This window comes from Vicia villosa, linkage group LG3 (genome assembly GCF_029867415.1).
Source record: "Vicia villosa cultivar HV-30 ecotype Madison, WI linkage group LG3, Vvil1.0, whole genome shotgun sequence".
Lineage (NCBI taxonomy): Eukaryota > Viridiplantae > Streptophyta > Magnoliopsida > Fabales > Fabaceae > Vicia > Vicia villosa.
In genome coordinates this window covers 210,690,606-210,697,695 of record NC_081182.1, presented here as the reverse complement: position 1 = coordinate 210,697,695, position 7,090 = coordinate 210,690,606, and the positions used below count along the sequence as shown (strand labels likewise).

The 7,090-nt window shown below is 24.5% G+C and overlaps 2 long non-coding RNA genes across 2 annotated transcripts; both read left to right on the top strand.

Annotated features, from left to right (window-relative positions):
* The first annotated feature begins 223 nt into the window (after window positions 1-223).
* Window positions 224-819, top strand: LOC131657268 (uncharacterized). The gene is made up of 2 exons (XR_009300575.1): window positions 224-370; window positions 468-819. It is a non-coding gene; the product is annotated as an uncharacterized LOC131657268 (long non-coding RNA).
* Window positions 820-6,091: 5,272 nt separating this feature from the next.
* LOC131657267 (uncharacterized) lies at window positions 6,092-6,685 on the top strand. Its single transcript, XR_009300574.1, has 2 exons — window positions 6,092-6,277; window positions 6,380-6,685. It is a non-coding gene; the product is annotated as an uncharacterized LOC131657267 (long non-coding RNA).
* Window positions 6,686-7,090: the final 405 nt, after the last annotated feature.

Sequence of the window (7,090 nt, the reverse complement as noted above, 5' to 3'; positions counted from 1 at the left end):
TATTTAATTAGCGACGGAAAACTCAGAAATCGGCCGCTAAATTCGTCGCTAATTAGACTAAAAAGACTAGAACAATATGAATATTTTTTAATTAAGGGACCAAAATTAACCTTAAAATAGACTTATGAATTTAAAAATGATAGATATTTTGTCTATTAAGAATGCGGAAGATACAATTAAAATATATTTTGTAATGTACTACTACAAATATTTATATGTTATTTTAAGCATTGCGCATTATTTATAAATTGAACAATTCATTCCATTTGTAAAATAAAAATAGAAAAGAATATGGCTAAAAATTTCAAGTTTATTTATGCTATAATTTTATTTCTTTCCTTAGTTCATCTTTCAATGGTGGAGGCTGGCGGTAAATAAGTTTCTCTTTTTTGAATATTTTTATTTTTTTTATAGTTATTACACAATTTTTAGTATTTGACTAATATTTTTTATTCTATTATTTACAGTTGCAGGTAATCCATGTGAAACTGATGAAGATTGCCCTTTTCCTAAATTTCAGAGTGTTAGCCCTAATATGGTGACTGTCTTTTATAAGTGTATTGATAAAAGGTGTATCCTGTTTCACGGGTTACCGCAAAGACCATAGTTGCAAGGGAAATATCAAAGACATATATAATATACTTTATGGTTGAATGTTGCATGAGTGGTCATTTAAGATTTATTCTTACAACCAATACTTGTATTTTTCATATAATTTTTCGTTTTGTACGTAATAATGTATTCCTTCAAATTATGACTTTGTTCTCTAATATTTTAAAAATGAAATAAAAAAAAGGTAGGAAATATTATTATAATTAATTTCTTTTGATTTTCTCTTAATTTTGGATGCATATAGTTGCCTCCAAGTTCTCCATATCATTAATGAATTTAAGATTTAATTTGAATATATTTAACATAAATATAAAATATTGTTATATTGTGAAACTATTACTTTGAAACATCATTTTAATTTATGTTATCTTTACTTTTAGTCTTTTATGAAAATTACTATAATTTTGTATTTATTGAATTAAATTGTGTCATGTATTTTAAACTTTTTTTTTGGTTACGTGAGAGATGATCTTAATAGTGATCCTTGGTAGTTTTGATATTCACAATATTTAATGTTAATTAACTTTAGATGGAGTCCTGAAAGATCACTAATCAAGCAACCTTTGATGATGTAGTCTATAAAATAAGTCATATCTAATATCAACAGATATAAGAAGTTAAGTCATAGATGAAATGTTGAAGCCTTAGTGAAATATCAAAGAGATCTTGAAGCTTCAAGATTGTGAAAGAGATAAAGTGTGAAAGTTCTCCTGATTTTGTGTATTAATGATCAGTATATAATAAAAATATAAGCGTATTTCCAAAGATACTAAGCCTCACAAACTAAAACATTTTAGAATCTTCTCCACTTTAGAAAATGTTTTATCCAAATAGTTAGTTGGATACTATCTTGATTAGTAAGAGTGTAATTTACATTAGATGATTGATTAGCATATTAGAGTTAATCCATTATTTCTTTTAAAATGCCTCTTAATTGATTATTAAGGCTTCAATTAATTGATGATGTAGAATATGAAAACTTCATGTATTTAAACTACATAATCGATTGTGTAAAATGCACTCGATTATGACCATTAAAAAGTCCATGGATCATTTTACTATTTTAAATACATTTTTTCATATAAAGGAGACTTATCCTCATTTAAAAATACACCAGAATTCATTTTTATTATCATTTAATTATTTTCTCTCTTCTCTCCTTAATATTCTTTCACTAAAATTTGTCTTTTATGCTTTGTAAATGATAAGTACTTTAGAGAGGTGTGTTGTTATACCGGTGTTTATGTTGAATTATTTTCTCATTAAGAGTTTTATACTTTTGTTTGATGTATTTGGTTCTTGAGAGTGTCAATATAAAATTTTTGTTTAGTTTTTGAGATTATCCGTTAAAAGTTAAATTTGTTTTGTGAGCTCAACCGTCAAAAGTTCCATTTTGTTTAGTGGACGAGATTGTGTAAAATTTATTGTCTTTGTAATAAGGTTTTTGACATATCCATAAAAGCTCATAATATTAATAGCAAAACTTTCAAGAAGAAATTTAAAGAGAGATGATGTAGGCTAAATGGTTAAGTTTATCCTTTATCAATGATAGTGCTATCTTTTCATTCCTATCTATTTCATTTATTTTTCCTTATTTTCTTTCCTATCAGTTTCCTTCTCTTATGTTTTGATGCTTTCATCTGTGTAATAATTTAATTTTATTTAAAAGAAAAATGTTTTTAAATTTATCATGATTTCTTCACTGAACAACCAAAATTAAAGAGGATGCAAATGTTCACTTTTTCATAATTATAGAGAGTGTGTTGTTTCTTTCACTCAAATAAGACAATATACTTCTCATTAAAATTAATCAACAAATTTTTATTATTTCTTTTTTAACAGAACTGCAAATGCTCTGACTTCTCTATTGCACAAAAGAGCTATGTAGGCACAAGATGCAACGTCTTGTCGAGCACATAATTAAAAAATATTCTTTTCTCATCCCATCAATTTTTTTTTGCATCTTTAACCCTTTAGCCTAAAAACAAAGATTTTCAAAAGGTTCAAATGAAGTACCATTGACGTGAGGGCTGCTAATATCTTCCTCTTGCATAGCCAAACCACGTACCTAAATCATTTCTTTTGTTGGATTTTATTGATATTTTCCAGTTCCTTTGAAAACAAATAAAGTTTGGTGGCGACTCTTGCTTTTCGAGTTAAGTTAATCAATAGGTTAATCTCAATTTTTCTGCCACGACACTTGTAAATTCGTGAAGAAAGTTTTACATACCAAAAACATGATGAGTTAGTCAAAGAAATATATTGGTTTGAGGTTCGAGTTCTTTATTCGCGCTTCCTTCCCTCTCGGAGAAGATGAAGAATAATGTTTCAGTTTGTTAGTTGAAGAAGAGGAAGAATGGTGTTTCTTTTGTTCGCTAGGCCGCAAAATTTTTATGAAAAATAATAAAAAGTGAATAAGACTCAATGTTTTGATGTTGGAGTAAAAAGTGTTTAGAATTTATATCTCGGTTAGTAAAAATATCTAAGGGAAAACAATTGGGGTAAAAATTAACTTCAATTTTATTAACTAAAATATTAATCAACATTGTATGTCGCTTCACAAGAAAATCGAGGTAAAAGATTATTTATAAAATAAGAGTGTCATTTTGATTTTAAAGAAAATATAAAATTGCAGAATTTAATAAAATAAGATATAACTTTTATTATAAAAAAATTAAAATGGCGGGTTTCATCCCACTTAACCTCGATTTAAAATTGACTGAGGTGAAATATTTATTATGAAATGTATTATTTGTAATAATGTCAAGTGCTAAAATAATAAATTAATAATTAATCATAATTAAAAGGTGTTTTTCAAACTCCAATTATCATTTCATACACAAATTAAAAAAAAAAACTAATTTTGTTAATAATCAAAGACCTTAATTTTTCATTTAATATATTTTTTCTTAGAAGAATCAAAATAGGAATGTAGAATTAAATATTGTAAAAGAAATCACACAATAATACAAAATATGATTCTTATTTATTATGATAAACTGGTTCTATAAAAATAGGACTGAAGATTCATTTTGGTCTCTCAAAAAATTAAAGAACCCAAGTTAGTCCTAAAAAAAGGATCTATAACATTTAACCGGATAATATTAGTCCTTTTGTTACCAAACACATTAAAAACAACATCTTAAGTCTTTACCACTAGGCCAATATACATTCATGACAAATAATTACTATGATTTTTAGTAATATTAAATCATTATGAATTTAAAACAAAAAATATAAAATTTATACCAATGACGTCATGAACCTACGTCCGTTCAAATTAAATGATAGTCACTTTACAAATGTTAAAAATAAATAAAATGTAAATCCTAAATATAATTAATTGAATAGAAATAAATAAATCAATTACTACTAAACTAATTGATCACTATTTAGTTTGAATTAATTAATTAATTAAATTTAATAAATATTTTAACAATTATTTGAATTACTATTAAGTTCATTAATTATTATTTAATTTTAATTTGTTTGAAATAGTAAATATTTATTCGTGTGTTATATAATTTTAATTAAATATTATTTATTTTATTTTTATTTGATTAAATATATTGAGGATTTACATTTTTTGAATTTTATTTTTAAATTTGTGTATTATTTAAAATTAGTAATTATATATTTGTGTGTTATTTGAAATAAGTAAATGTTTGTTCTAAATTATTAAATTAAGAATCATCATTAAGATTATTAACAAAAGAAATGGACCTGTCTAGTTGTAAAGTGATTATTATTTATCGGACTTAGGTTCAAGACCCCATTTATACAAATTTTGAATTTTTTAGTTTAAACATAAAATTATTTAATATTACTAAAATTTATGAGAATTATTTCTCATGAATGTATATTGGGTTAGTGGTAAAGACTTAAGATGTTGTTTCACAATTTTAGGATTAGTCCCTTATAAATAACAATTTTGGTTTTTTTGATATTATTAATTAAGAATTGTTTATCAATGAAATTAAAATTAAAATTTAATTTAATATTTAAAAAATAAAAAATAAAATCTAACGTGGCATTCCAATCATGGTTTAAAGTAGGAAAAACCAGTTTAAAAAATATTAACACAAGGACTAATATGATTCGGTTAAATTTTTTTAAGGGATTAAATCGAGTCCATTATTGTGTGAGAGACTGACTTGGATTCTGTAATTTTTGTGAGGGACCAAAATGAGTCTTCACTCTAAAAATAAAAGATGGCATAAAAACTGTATTTGTGGTATGCAAAGGTAAAACATCCCACGAGCACGAATTGAATAGTTTGATGGATATCTACATGTAAATAAATAAATATTTAATTAACTGTTTGCTTACGAATATAGACACAAATTTGATGATATCCATATCCACATATATTCGTATCCGTTAATAATTATCAAAATTAATCAAATGTTTTTTAAATTATTAAATTTAGTAAATTCATTTCACAAAAACCCTAATCAGTAAATTCTACTCACTATCTATTATAAAATTGTAATTATTTATTTATATCGTCACATAAACAAAATTAAATAAACTTAACAATTTATTTCATATTATTAAACCCTAGTTTCTTACAAAAACTTAATAGTTTTTCTTTTTAAATCGTGTAAGGAAAATTATTAAATTTTAATTTTTCACATTTAAAAAATAGAAAAGTTAGAAAACACCTAGCCTTGCTTATGGTTTAAGGTGTTAATTTTGTTTTTGTTAATGAGTTTTGTCTTGGGGATGGATCGTTGGCGATCACCTTGTGTAATTAGTTTTTGAATTAATACATCCGTATGATTAAAAAAACTGGTATTCATAAGTATATGAAAATATTTAAAAATTCATAGATATTCGTCTGACTGATATCTGCACAGGTAAAAAGTGAATGCAAATATTAAATTTATCTAATAAAGCGGATAACAAAAAAGTAGTACACTTCCAAAAATACCAATTACCATCCCTAATACTTATGTTTAACCTATACAGAAAAATGTTGTTTTCATAACTCTACATTATTTATAGGGTTAATGAACTTTTTCGTCCCTTTAAATATTTTAATTTTCGTTTTTAGTCCCTCCAAAATTTTCCTTCAAGAAATCGTCCCTTCAAAATTTTTCTTCCGAACTATTGGTCCTTAAGGTCAAATTTCGTAGCTAATCAGTGGCTAAAATCGTAGCTAATCTCTAGCAATTTTGACGTTAGGGACCAATAGTTAAGATGAAAATTTTTGAAAGGACGATTTCTTAAAGGAAAATTTTAGAGGGACTAAAAGCAAAATCTGCAATATTTAGAGGGACCAAAAAGTTCATTAACCCTTATTTATATAGATAACTTAAACACACAAATTTTCTAAAAAGACATGTCTACTTTCTATCACCAAAGGATGAAAAGATTCTTAAAAAATATATTGAAAGATTATAAAGTATTTTTGTTACCTCTTTTCTAAATATGCTTAAGAGGTATTTATTAAGTGTGCAAAAGGGGCAATAAAATCTATTACAATATATTATGTATTTTAATATTACAACTATTTAAGTGTTTTTAGCATTGCATTAATATACACCAAATATATTTTTATTCATTTGTAAAATTAAAAGATAAAAACATATGGCTAAAATTCTGAAATTTTTTTATGCTACAGTTTTGTTTTTATCCCTATTCTTTCTTTTAGCGACTAGCAGTAAATCATTGTTTTCCTTAAAATATTTTTTTTTATTTTGTAGTTCTTACATAATCTTTTATCATATTATATTAACATTTTTTATTCTATTTTTCATCACAGTTCCGTGTGAAACTCATGAAGATTGTGAAAAGTTTTATAGAGGGAATAAGTTTGATGGCCGAGTCATGTGCGCTAGCAAAAATTGTTATTTCCTTATGGCGTTATAAGGAAGAAATATATATAAAAAAATTATGCATAATATTATCTTATGGTAGAATATGTAATAAGTTGCCATTTAAGATTTATGTTTTCGACCAAGAATTGTATTTTTATTAATTTACTTTAAAATTATGAGTTTGTTCCCTAAAATATAGACAATAAAATGAAAAAGATAATAAAAATTACTTATATAGTATAATTTTTTCATATCTTATTAACTTTGGATGTGTAATGTTGCCTCCAAGTTCTCCATATAAACTTAGTAAATGTAAGTTATAATTAGTTAAATTATTTCTATGTTGCACGGGTTTGATAAAAACATGTAATTCAATTATTTTAAAAATAATTAATTTAGTGATTATGTTATAAAATATAAGAATATAAGAATATAAAATTTTAATTTTAATTTTATTCTAAATAAGAGTTAAAAAAACAAAAGAAATTATATTTGTGTAATTTTCAAATTTTATGGATGTTAATAGTCTGTTGTTTCGTCATTTACAATTTAATAATATTTTTTCTATGGTGCAATCGACCAACTATCCTATGACGATGCGATTTGAAATTTTGAAAGTTTATTAAACCTTCCAGGTTGCCTTGCATATATATCAA